The 11,824-nt window shown below is 46.1% G+C and overlaps 1 long non-coding RNA gene across 1 annotated transcript; it reads right to left on the bottom strand.

Annotated features, from left to right (window-relative positions):
• Positions 1-726: 726 nt before the first annotated feature.
• LOC134929279 (uncharacterized) lies at positions 727-1,673 on the bottom strand. The gene is made up of 3 exons (XR_010178439.1): positions 1,644-1,673; positions 1,356-1,429; positions 727-791 (listed from the first exon to the last, which is right to left on the bottom strand). It is a non-coding gene; the product is annotated as an uncharacterized LOC134929279 (long non-coding RNA).
• Positions 1,674-11,824: the final 10,151 nt, after the last annotated feature.

Genomic DNA, 11,824 nt, shown 5'->3' with positions numbered 1-11,824 from the left:
GGGGAGGAGGGGGAGGAGGGGGAGGAGGGGAGGAGGGGGGAGGAGGGGGGAGGAGGGGAGGAGGGGGAGGAGGGGGAGGGAGGGGGGAGGAGGGGGAGGAGGGGGGGAGGGGGGAGGAGGGGGGAGGAGGGGGGAGGAGGGGGGGAGGAGGGGGGGGAGGAGGGGGGGAGGAGGGGAGGGGGGAGGGGGGGAGGAGGGGGGGAGGGGGGGGAGGGGGGGAGGAGGGGGGAGGGGGGAGGAGGGGGGGAGGGGGGGAGGAGGGGGGGAGGAGGGGGGGAGGAGGGGGGGAGGAGGGGGGGGAGGGGGGGGAGGGGGGGAGGAGGGGGGGAGGGGGGAGGAGGGAGCAAGCTAGGAACACACCTAAAGAATTTATCTGTCTGGTGGGAACAGAATCAGGTAATTTAGATGAGCAATTGCCAATCAACCATTTACTCCCAAGCACTAGAAAAACGGACAAAAATGATTGTTCATATACATTTGTTTATACTAAACTGATTTAATCAAATTATCTGAACGACCATTGTCTGTTTTCCAGTATTAGAGAGCAAATGGCCGATTGTCATTTGGTCACATACATTAGCAGATTTTGGTTCCAACAAGACATATTTGACATAAATCTTTAGGTGTGTACCCAGCTTTATAGCGCACTCCAGCCATCAATGTAATTGTACATTGTTATAGAATAACATTCTATAAACAAATATTATGATAAAATCAATAGCTAACTTACGATTTCCTCCTCTAGAACAGCTCTAAAGACTTGGTCAAGGGTCAGCTTCTTCTCATTTTCACTGCAAAACAAAATGATGAATTGTACAGTGAGAAGGGAGAGGCATCAGGATGCTGGCCCTGGTTCTAAGCAACACACAGGTCAGTATGTGGCTGCATCTAGCAAACTTTAGCTAACTGCTCATTATGCTGTAGTGAACATATGCATCTTAGCGCATCTCTGGGGGATTCTTCACCAGATGCATCCCAACCATTTCTCTCCAGCCGTAAAATGGGCATCTCAGGGTGTCAACTGAGCGTACGCATAGCATAGGACCATCTCAAGAGGATGCAGCCAGTTTCATCCTATTCGGAGACGTGCATATGTCGAGTGGGTGATTACTTCAGGACAGTTCCTTTGCATCCAGCATGGGGTAGGTGCAAGTACTAATGATGATAGTGATGACAGCAGATCTCGCACTGGGAAAAAATGCGGTGAGATGTGTGCGCATGAAGATGTGCGTACAGTTTAAATTAAACATTCTGCTTTGATATCATCAGTATCCCACATGCGAACAACATACAGACCTGTGTGCAACTCAGAACTAGCCACACTATGGGCAAGCACTAGGAGTGCGAGTGCATACCTTCCAGGCACCTGGCTGAACACACTGAACACATGTTTTATGTTCTTGCTAGTCACAGCTTCCCGGGTGGCGATCTGTGGGGAGTAGGAGAATAAGAGTAAGCACATGCAGCCGGTACTGAATGTAATACCGCTCACAGCACTGACAGTGGGAGCTCCACTGCAATGAGCAGGCTGCACATACATACATACATACATACATGCATCTAGGAAGGAAGGAAAAACTACATATATGAACACAAGTGCAGGAAAATCGCGTGCTCTGGAGCCAGGCACACACACAGCTCACCGTTAGCTTACTCCTGGCCTCCGGTAGGCCTGAACAACGGAGGGAGACATTTTTTTTTACCGAGAATCAAAAAACCGCGTCGCATCCTGATGACGACAAGAGGCTTCATCCAGTCCATGAGACAAGTGAGACAGTACTTCCGGTAAGGGTGGGCGCTCTAGCCGCACCTTACTGATACTCTATGCTACTTTTTTTCTGGACCACTACTGTAGTTGATAGAGGTAGACACTGACTCAGTAGTACAGCTGTAGATGCGAGAGGACAGCGTAAAGTACTGTAGTACTATGGCAGCTTGGCCCTTGTGCTGCTCTCTATGGTAGTGTTGCTTACTGACTAGTGTTATTTATCACGCATTTCTAGCTAATGAGTAAGCCAGGTTAGTGTTAGAATTGAATCACATAGAACCTCTTATACTGTATGTATTATGTATGTATTAGTATGCCTACTAGTGTGGGAGTGGAGTGAAAACGTTGTTGAGAACATTAATCCCTTTTTCTGTGGCAGAGATGTATCAGACTTTTGAGAGAGAAATTGCCCATAGCGACTTAATCTCATTCTGAGGCTAGGGTGTGCACACACTTCTCCATATAGCGTTTGTTCGCTTGTTTATTGCTATGGCATAGACGTGTGGGCACCCAATACGGCTGTGAGGGAAGGCATTCACAGACGTATCAGGTCCGCCCTGCAGCACGGGTGTGGTATATAAGGTAGATAGTGTCTAGGTCGACCACTATTGATCGACTCGACAGGGTCTTTAGGTTGACATGGTCTAGGTCGACAGGTCAAAAGGTCGACATGGGGTTTTTATTTTATTTTTTTGTGTCATTTTCTTTGTACAGTGACCAGGAACCCCAATTAGTGCACCGTGTCCCCTCGCATGGCTCGCCATGCTTCGGGCAAGGTGCCTCGCTCCGCTGCGCTCGGCACAGGTTACCGTTCCCAATTGTAGTCCACGAGGATCGTTAAGTATGGAAAGGTTAAAAAAAAGAAAGAAATCGTGAAAAACTCATGTCACGGGAGCTGCTGGAGCCGCCCAGAGCTGCGCTGCAGGGAGAGAGGTGCCTGGCCCAATCCCGTAGCCCGCCGCACCGCTCCCGCCGATCCACGTGTTTTCCAGCAAGTCAGGAATTCCCGAATTGTCGGAAAAAGACTGCCCATATTGAATAGGTCAGAACCCCTTCCAACCGAAATCTGTGGAAGCTGCCGTCTTCCCAACAAGACGGCAGCTTCCGACAGCTATTGAATACACCCCATAAAAGTAGGAAAGTCTACGCTAGCATTGCATTTCCAAGCATGTTTTTAGTTTGTAAATAAGTTTAGTGGTACATTTATAAAGTGCCAGCTTTAGCAAGTTATTCTTTGTGTGTTTAATCCTGAAATTTAAAGCTTCAATGATTTTCCAAGCTAATATTTGTCTATTAATATCATTGCCACTTTAAATTTGGTGCCTAAACACACTGTGAAGCAGTAACTTGAAAAGCTGCGATTTAGTACAGTTACCCGATAATGGGCCAGATGTATTAACCTGGAGAAGGCATAAGGAAGTGATAAACCAGTGATATGTGCAAGGTGAAAAAAGGCACCAGCCAATCAGATCCTAACTGTTAATTTACATATTGGAGCTGATTGGCTGGTGCCTTTATCACCTTTCACATATCACTGGTTTATCACTTCCTTATGCCTTCTCCAGGTTAATACATCTGCCCCAGAGCCACTTATGTTTGCTTGGTATTATTATTATACCGGTTTACTGGGCCCGTCACACGCCAGGTTATTTCAGTCTCTGCCACCTTGGGTTCATTGGAGACTGGCTTGTATCTGTGACTCTCGGGGGCTATCCAATTAGACCTGAACACTGGGGGGAGTTCGCAATTGCAAAAAAAAAATTTGGCCTCGATTTTATTTCAGGATCTGTAAGGAGTCACAGACTTATGTATTTACACCAGCCATGATTGGCAAACAAAATGGATGTAGCGGCAGGCAAAACAAAATCCCCAATAAGTGCCGGCATTGGGCCTAATTGGATAGCCCTGGGGGTAGTATTTAGTTGCAGTAAATTACTGTAGCTACTGGCATCTGCCTCAGACGTGACTGCTCTGATCCCTCCCATCTCTATGCTGCTGCTAGGCAACAGGGCGCATTGCTATCTCTGATTGACACTCTGTGACAGTGAAAACTGCATTATTATCATTAAAACAACAGACATTAGTGACCAGCATCATAAATCATCTTCATCTGTGCACTTTGTGCAGTGTCTGTTGGGGGACGGGAGACCGGTGTTCACATGACCGACAGTAGCATCCAGACACCTGGTAGGTAAGTATACTAACCCTCTACCAACCCTATCCCTCCCTTCCCGCAGCATAACCTCCTGTACCGCAGCCTAAGTTCACTGTATATAAAGTTAACTATTTCTGCAGCGGGGTAAATTGGTTTCCACAGGGAAGCATCGGGGTGTAGAGATGGTTCTTGATCCAGGCACCAACAGGCTAAAGCTTTAGACTGTCCCAGGATGCATTGGGGCCTCCTCTATAACCCTACCTCCAGGCACTGTGAGCTCAGTTTCGAGCTGGTGCCTGCAGAAGCAGGTCACTTAACAAGGGGGGGGCCGCACTGGGCATCCCTGAAAAAGCTTTTAGAAGACTTCAAGGGCCGCAGCACTTACATATCAGAGTGACATTCTGTGCTGTGGCTCCGTCACCTCCCCAGCGGAGTTGCATACTTCCGCTGGCTCTGTTCCCGGGTACTTGCGGCGGGGACGCTCCGGCATTGGGCACACGTCACAGCGCTCTCCTGGTACGCGTGGCTGCTACAGAAGGGAGGAGGGAAGAGGGTCCCACCATTAAATCGCATTCCGGTCGCAGTCTAAGGAGACGTACTGCGATGCTGGCGTGGACACTGTAACAGAGCAGGGACCCCACTATATCCACCAGGGCATAGGAATACAGGTCGGATATATTAATAACCACTTTATTGAGACTCTATAGTACCAGGTGGTGAGGACCAGTATAGGGGAGAAGGCGCTTGACCTGTAGCCCCTCCCCCCCAGCTCCGGGCGCCATCTACTGCTGGTGTTCCCGCCCTGGAGCTGCCTCACACTCTCCCTCACTCCCTGACTGAGGCGCTGTGCGCCATCTTCTATGATTAGCTGCGACTGGTCTCCGGGACTGCAGGGCAAGGTCTCCTCTGTAAATCCGCCTGTACATCAGCGCTGTGATTTTACAGACGCTTATGTATTCTACATGTCAATTATAAGACAGTGTTAGTTAAGAACAAGCGTACTTGTGCCAGAATATATTGTATGAGTATTCTGATATATACATCCAGTCTCAGACCGCGCATTTATTTTCTCTTTCGTCCTAGTGGATGCTTGGGACTCCGTAAGGACCATGGGGAATAGACGGGCTCCGCAGGATACAGGGCACTTTAAGAAAGATCAGTTTGAATCTGTGCCCGGACGAGCTGGGTGCTACTTAGTGGGCTCTCCTGAGCTTACTAAAAAGAAAGTATTTTGTTAGGTTTTTTATTTTCAGAGAGATCTGCTGGCAACAGGCTCTCTGCTACGTGGGACTGAGGGGAGAGAAGCAGCCCTACTCTCTGAAGCTAGGTCCTGCTTCTTAGGCTACTGGACACCATTAGCTCCAGAGGGATCGTACACAGGATCGCACCCTTAGTCGTCCGATCCCGGAGCCGCGCCGCCGTCCCCCTCGCAGAGCCAGAAGACAGAAGCCGGTGTCAGAAGCAAGAAGACTTCGAAATCGGCGGCAGAAGACTCCAGTCTTCATATGAGGTAGCGCACAGCACTGCAGCTGTGCGCCATTGCTCCCACACTAAACCCACATACTCCGGTCACTGTAGGGTGCAGGGCGCAGGGGGGGGCGCCCTGGGCAGCAATTAGAGACCTCTTTGGCAAAAGTTAGCATAATATACAGTTGGGCACTGTATATATGTATGAGCCCCCGCCAAAATTGTACATGAAAGCGGGACAGAAGCCCGCCGTCGAGGGGGGCGGGGCTTCTTCCTCAGCACTCACCAGCGCCATGTTTTTTCTCCACAGCACCGCTGAGAGGAAGCTCCCCAGTCTCTCCCCTGCAGTTACACGGTAGAAGAGGGTAAAAAGAGAGGGGGGGCATATAATTAGGCGCAAAAATCAATATAAACAGCAGCTACTGGGTTAACATTAAGTTACTGTGTTATTCCTGGGTTAATAGCGCTGGGGTGTGTGCTGGCATACTCTCTCTCTGTCTCTCCAAAGGGCCTTGTGGGGGAATTGTCTTCAGATGAGCATTCCCTGAGTGTGTGGTGTGTCGGTACGTGTGTGTCGACATGTCTGAGGTAAAAGGCTCCCCTAAGGAGGAGATAGAGCAAATATGTGTGTGTGAGGGTGTCTCCGTCGACTACGCCGACACCTGTTTGGATATGTGTAATTAAGTGCTAAGGTGAATTTATTGCACAAAAGATTAGAGAACAGACAGGGAATCTACCCATGTCTGTCCCTATGTCGCAGAGACCTTCAGAGTCTCTCAATGATCACTATCCAAAATAATAGACACTGATATCGACACGGAGTCTGACTCCAGTGTCGACTATGATAATGCAAAGTTACAGCCAAAATGGCAGAAAAGTATTCAATATATGATTATTGTAATAAAAGATGATTTGCATATCACTAATGACTCATCTGTCCCTGACACAAGGGTACACATGTTTAAGGGGAAGAAAGCTGAGGTAAATTTCCCTCCTCTCATGATGAAAAAGAGCGGGAATCTCCAGACAAGAGACTGCAGTTTCCCACAAAGAATTCTCAGGCAGTATCCTTTCCCCACTAGGGCCAGGATAGGATGGGAATCTTCCCCTAGGGTGTCACGTTTGCCCAAAAGGGTAGCCCTGATGTAACAGCTATTCTCAGGGATCCTACAGATAGCGTGCACATTCTGGTACACTACTCAGACCGTCGATTGTGTCGGCATGGGTTTATAGCGCTGTGGCAGCGTGGACAGGTACCTTATCAGCAGAGATTGAGACCCTAGTATGTATATAGATATATAGATATATATATATATTAAAGATGCTGTCTTAAGAGATATGTATATATATAAAACATGCCCAAAGAGACATGAGTATACTGGGTCCTAGAGTCAAAGCTATGTCGATTTCTGCTTGACGTGTCCTGTAGAATAATCAATGGACAGATGATGCCGACTTAAGAGGCATATGGAAGGCTGAGGATTGTGTGGAGAAGGGTTCTCGGACCTGGTCTCCACAGCTATAGCTGGTAATTCTGATATTTTGCCTTATATTCCTGCACAGCCTAGGAAAGCACGACATTATCAAATGCAGCCTTTCGAATAAAGAAACAAGAAAGTCCGAGGTGCGTCCTTTCTTGCCAGAGGCGGGGGCAGAGGAAAGAAGCTGCACAACGCAGCTAGTTCCCAGGAACAGAAGTCCTCCTTGGCCTCTACAAAAATCCACCGCATGTCGCTGGGGCTCCACAGGCGGAGCTAGTCCCGGTGGGGGCACGCCTTCGTAAGTTCAGCCACAAGTGGGTTCACTCCCTGTTAGATCCCTGGGCAATAGATATTGTGTCTGTCAAAATCAGAAAAATATCACGCTGCACATTGCCATATATGCACCTCATGCGTGTGCCCGCTGCATGAGCATGAGCTCTCCCGTGCGTGAGTATACTCGCAGTCGCGTGCACTCGCAGGCGCACGGTATGCGCATTTACGGTAGAGTTTGTGTGCGTCTAGCGGGCGACTCAATCGTAACATATTTTAGTCATATAATGTATTTTGTAGATTATGGTCCCTTTGATAGAATCTGAAAGTTTAGTTAATATAGCATGTTCGGGGACAAGGAGATTCCTCTTTGTTTGATACGAAGGGTCAGACAGGGGTTACACAGTGGTGTTTAGTATCCATCGGAAGAGAATATAATTAGCAATATTCCGGTGTTGGTTTGAAGCGGATTACTCGCTCGTGCGTATAGTTATGGACATAAGAAGTTTATGGACATTTACTATATTTGCACTTTATTACCCATGCGGCGGGAAACCCAGTTTCCCTCCCACCTGAGCAGTTTGAAATAGTCACAGCCCACCTGTATGAACCAACCTATGACCTTTTGTTATAATGCAGAGACGAATTCCTGTGTCCAATGAACAAAAAGAATGTAGGGACCATTGTACTGTATTGTGTGTAGTGTATAAAAAGACAAGCCGATCTGGGCCAGCTCTCTACTCTTCTCAACAGTTCTCATCACTGATAATCGGGAGCTGGATATCCAGAAAGGCGCTTGCGATTGTTCTCCTTGTGCGTAAGTTCTCTGCAACCATATTTATCTCCTATTTTGTTGTAAGCCATTCTCTCTCTCCTTCCCCCTTAAATGTAATTGTGTCTTTGTTGTATTTTATCTGTAAGTAACTCGGTTAGGTATTTTATGTTAGTTTGGTAGTGTATAACTTGTATTGTGTATTCTTTTGCGATTGAACGTTCATTCTCTCCCTTAAAAGGTGTTAGACCCTTAGACCGGTATTTGAGTGTTTATTATATTGCTAAAGGGTTCTCAGAGCGTAAGAATCGCTCATACAGCTTTTAAACTAACAAAGTTACACTGTGTTGCATTTACACCTTATCACTGCACAAAGGTTTACAATTTAAGTACATTGTTTATGATATTGTTACAAAGGTTTAACGCTGTGAGCGTCAGCGCCGCTTGTGATCTCCTCGTGGTCTCGAGCGTCCGCTACGCTGATAGCGTATCATTACGTTAGTCGGCAGCCTATAGCGTGCTTGCCTTTACGCTTTAAGCCGTGAGCGAACGTGCTGCTCGTGCGTCTCGTCCACGGCTAAGCGTTTGTTACGCTACGTGCGTACTCTTACGGTATTCCATACGCCAATTGCGTACTGTGTTCATTAACCGTTTAGAGTGTTTTAAATAGGATAAATATATAGGCTTTGACAATTGGGGACTCGCCCGCTCTTCACATATCTGCAATAGGTAATTTCAGCAGACATTATCGGTCAGCAAAGGGCGGGAGGTAATATTCCTCGTAGTGCTGACCAGATAAGCGTCTGATTCGCTTAGTAAGGAGTGCTGAAGGAATCCGGAACCGGAAGGTAGGAACAGTACGTTATTGTCTTTTAAAACCTGTTTAGTTTCTGTTTTGCGAACGTACGCATAAGCACACACCTGTATTTCTTGTTTAGTATTATTTGTTCGTGCCTCATTCTCCTGATTGCCACACACTAGTGATAAACGTGCTGAGACATTTGTTGTTATTAATAGTTAAAAGATAAAAAAGTAATATTTAAGGGAATAATTGTAAAAGGCACGCACACAATCTCACCTAGAATACAAGGGAGATTTGAGTGGTGTTCAGTGAAGGATTACTGTTAAAGATCATTCACATTGATAAACGTGTAGTGTGTTACTGTGGACGTACTTGGTCTGCGTACACGTGTCCTTACAAGGGCAGGGCGTACGCAACGCAAGGGTCGACGCACGGAGCGTATATTACGCAACGGAGCAGCGTACGGATACACCCACATAATACAAACCGCACGATAGTATTGTTTAGTAGGCGATAAGGAAATAACGCGATAATAACAGATCTATCTCAAATCCAAAAGTTTAAAGTTAAAAGAAAAAAAGACTTTCTCTGTTGCAATTCTTCTGGGTTAGACTATTACTGAATGAAAGGAATTCTGTACAGAAATAAGAGTGTTCGAATGTAAGAGTGTGTATATATAAGATTTCTCTTTTATTACGGAAGTGGGAACCATAGGCCAGTAGAAGGAGGTACACCAGCGAGAGTGATATCGTGGGGTGGCTTGGGAGGCGTCCCTTGTTAGTCTCGACATATTAATGAGCAGTAGAGTCTGCTGTACATAACAGACCAGGAGGTCCCCGACCAGGAGATCACAGACCAGGAGGTCACAGAACAAGAGGTTCAGGTACAGCAGACTAGAAGTAGAGAAGCACAACCGAAGAGGGTTGGTGCGAGACCCATATAGGCCAAAGAAGCTCATTGCTGAAGGAATTTTCAGCCGAAATTTTCAATTCCGTTGATCGTTCCGCACATAAGATTAGTTGCTTGTGTGCAGATACGATTGTACCGCATGTGATTGTGTGCATTAGCGTGTCTTGAATTCAGAAGAACGCTGCTTGCACATTGTTAACGTGATTTGTGTAATTTTTTTTATTTTAAGGGAAGTAGCCTGATCACTCAGGGACATTCCAACAACCGATACTTGCTGGGGACTGGAAGGTCCAACACGCCCCAGTAAATAAAGGTTCATAGGGGCCCTAGGTTGGGTACAGCAGCTCTGAGTCAGTGATTGCAGTACTGGCCAACGTGGGCGGAGTTAAGTGGGCGGACCTCGAGGCAAAACCCCCACCGCAGCCTTACCCCGGACATCTTGGTTTTTGTAAGGGTTGCCGAAGACCCTGATTTGAAGTCAGAGGTAGTGAAAGCAGCACCTGCAGAGATGGGGGCCAGTTGTTCAGGTAAGGGGCGATCAACCGAGGTTCAGGTTGATTTGGTAAACCGACCAATCGGGTCGGCAAGGTATATCATGTGTGAGAAATATGGTCATCACACAGAAAAGTTGTGCAATGAATGGGAAAGGATGACTGTGCATGACGGGGAAAAGTTTCCCCGGGTAGGTAGTTTTAACCCAGAAGTGTTACAGAATTTAAGGAGAAGAGTGTGCCTGATTAAATCTTCAAAAAGGCGTATTAGACATTATGACTATTTAAAATTGTGGCAACAGGAAAGTGAAATACAAAGAAATTTAACTTACATATCTGACTCTCATCTTGGGAAGAGAGACATGGCAATGGAGAGGATTATGGCTGCAGAGAATGGCACAATGGTGTACGATAAAAATGCACTTAGTAACTGTATTAAGACTGAAAGTAACAATTGTAATAAATGTAACAAGAATAATCGTAATACTGTTAAATGTACAACTATTAACCCATGCAAGTTGCACCCCATGTTAAACTTCCCTCAGGATCACCAGCAAGAAAGTGGGCCCAGCATGATGTCGGCACCTTTTCCAGTAGCCAGCACACAAGACATCCAGGTGGACGCGACCAATTCGGTAAAGGCAGTAATCAAACCCCCTAACGGAGGGTCAGGTGAGGTCGTGTCCACAGGTACGTACGGTGTTATATATCACGCACAAACAAATGTACCTCATATTGTTGAACCAACGCAAGATGATGTAATTGAATTTAGTCCTGTCAGGGTGATCACAGTCCCCAATGGGAAGACTGACGCTCAGGGAATCATTCCCGCCAGGGACAGTGCAATGCGCCGTCCCTGGTCCCGGATGGAATTGAGAGCAATTATGTCTGAATTCCCTGATCCTAGGAAAGATCTAGTTGCATGTCAGAGATTTATTAAAGAACTAGGAAACTCCACAGAACCCACCAACAAAGATTGGCGGACAGTGCTGAGGGCATGTTTGCCCTCCAGTGTTGACCCTGCGAAATTTATTGCTGATTGTAAATTAAACACAGAGGTACCTCGTATGGAGGAACACAATCAGGAATGTAAAAAGAAAGACTCTGTGTTGGGGCACGCTTAGAAATTTGAAATAAGTTTATTAAAACTTAACATTTAATTAATAACGAATAAAAGTAATGAGGAGTTTGATACAAAAAAATTGTTCAAGAACACAAAGTAAACATATATATTGACAGAAATCAGGATAAGCCTGATACAAAATTATGGGCACCTGTGGTGAAAAATATACTGAAAAACATAAAAAATTACAAAAAATTAATATTATTAAGGTGCCTGAGTTAATCAAAATTGGAGTAGAGGTAAATGATATGTACATATAATCACCGCAGTGATAATTGTAGGTAAGCACCTAGTCTAAAACCTCATGAGAATAGATGAGAGGCACAAAGGTTCATAATTGAAATGTCAAATGACTGAGGGTAATCACCTGGTAGAGATTCTGTTTGCTAAAAGGCTAGATCGTTATAGATAACAAAGCATTTAAGATAAAAGTATGATTATTAAAGATACAAAAGAGCATTGATAAATAAGCCTAAAGGCAAAGCCAATTGTAGATAAATAGAAGGTTTGTGGGAAAGTTGGATAAGGAATAGGTAAGTTTCAGAAGTTGCTCTAACACTTCTGCTGTTTGTGATCAGAGGTCACA

The sequence above is a fragment of the Pseudophryne corroboree genome, chromosome 5 (genome assembly GCF_028390025.1).
Source record: "Pseudophryne corroboree isolate aPseCor3 chromosome 5, aPseCor3.hap2, whole genome shotgun sequence".
Taxonomy (NCBI): domain Eukaryota; kingdom Metazoa; phylum Chordata; class Amphibia; order Anura; family Myobatrachidae; genus Pseudophryne; species Pseudophryne corroboree.
Note: the sequence above shows the minus strand (reverse complement) of the source record. Positions and strands in the feature narration are given on the sequence as shown.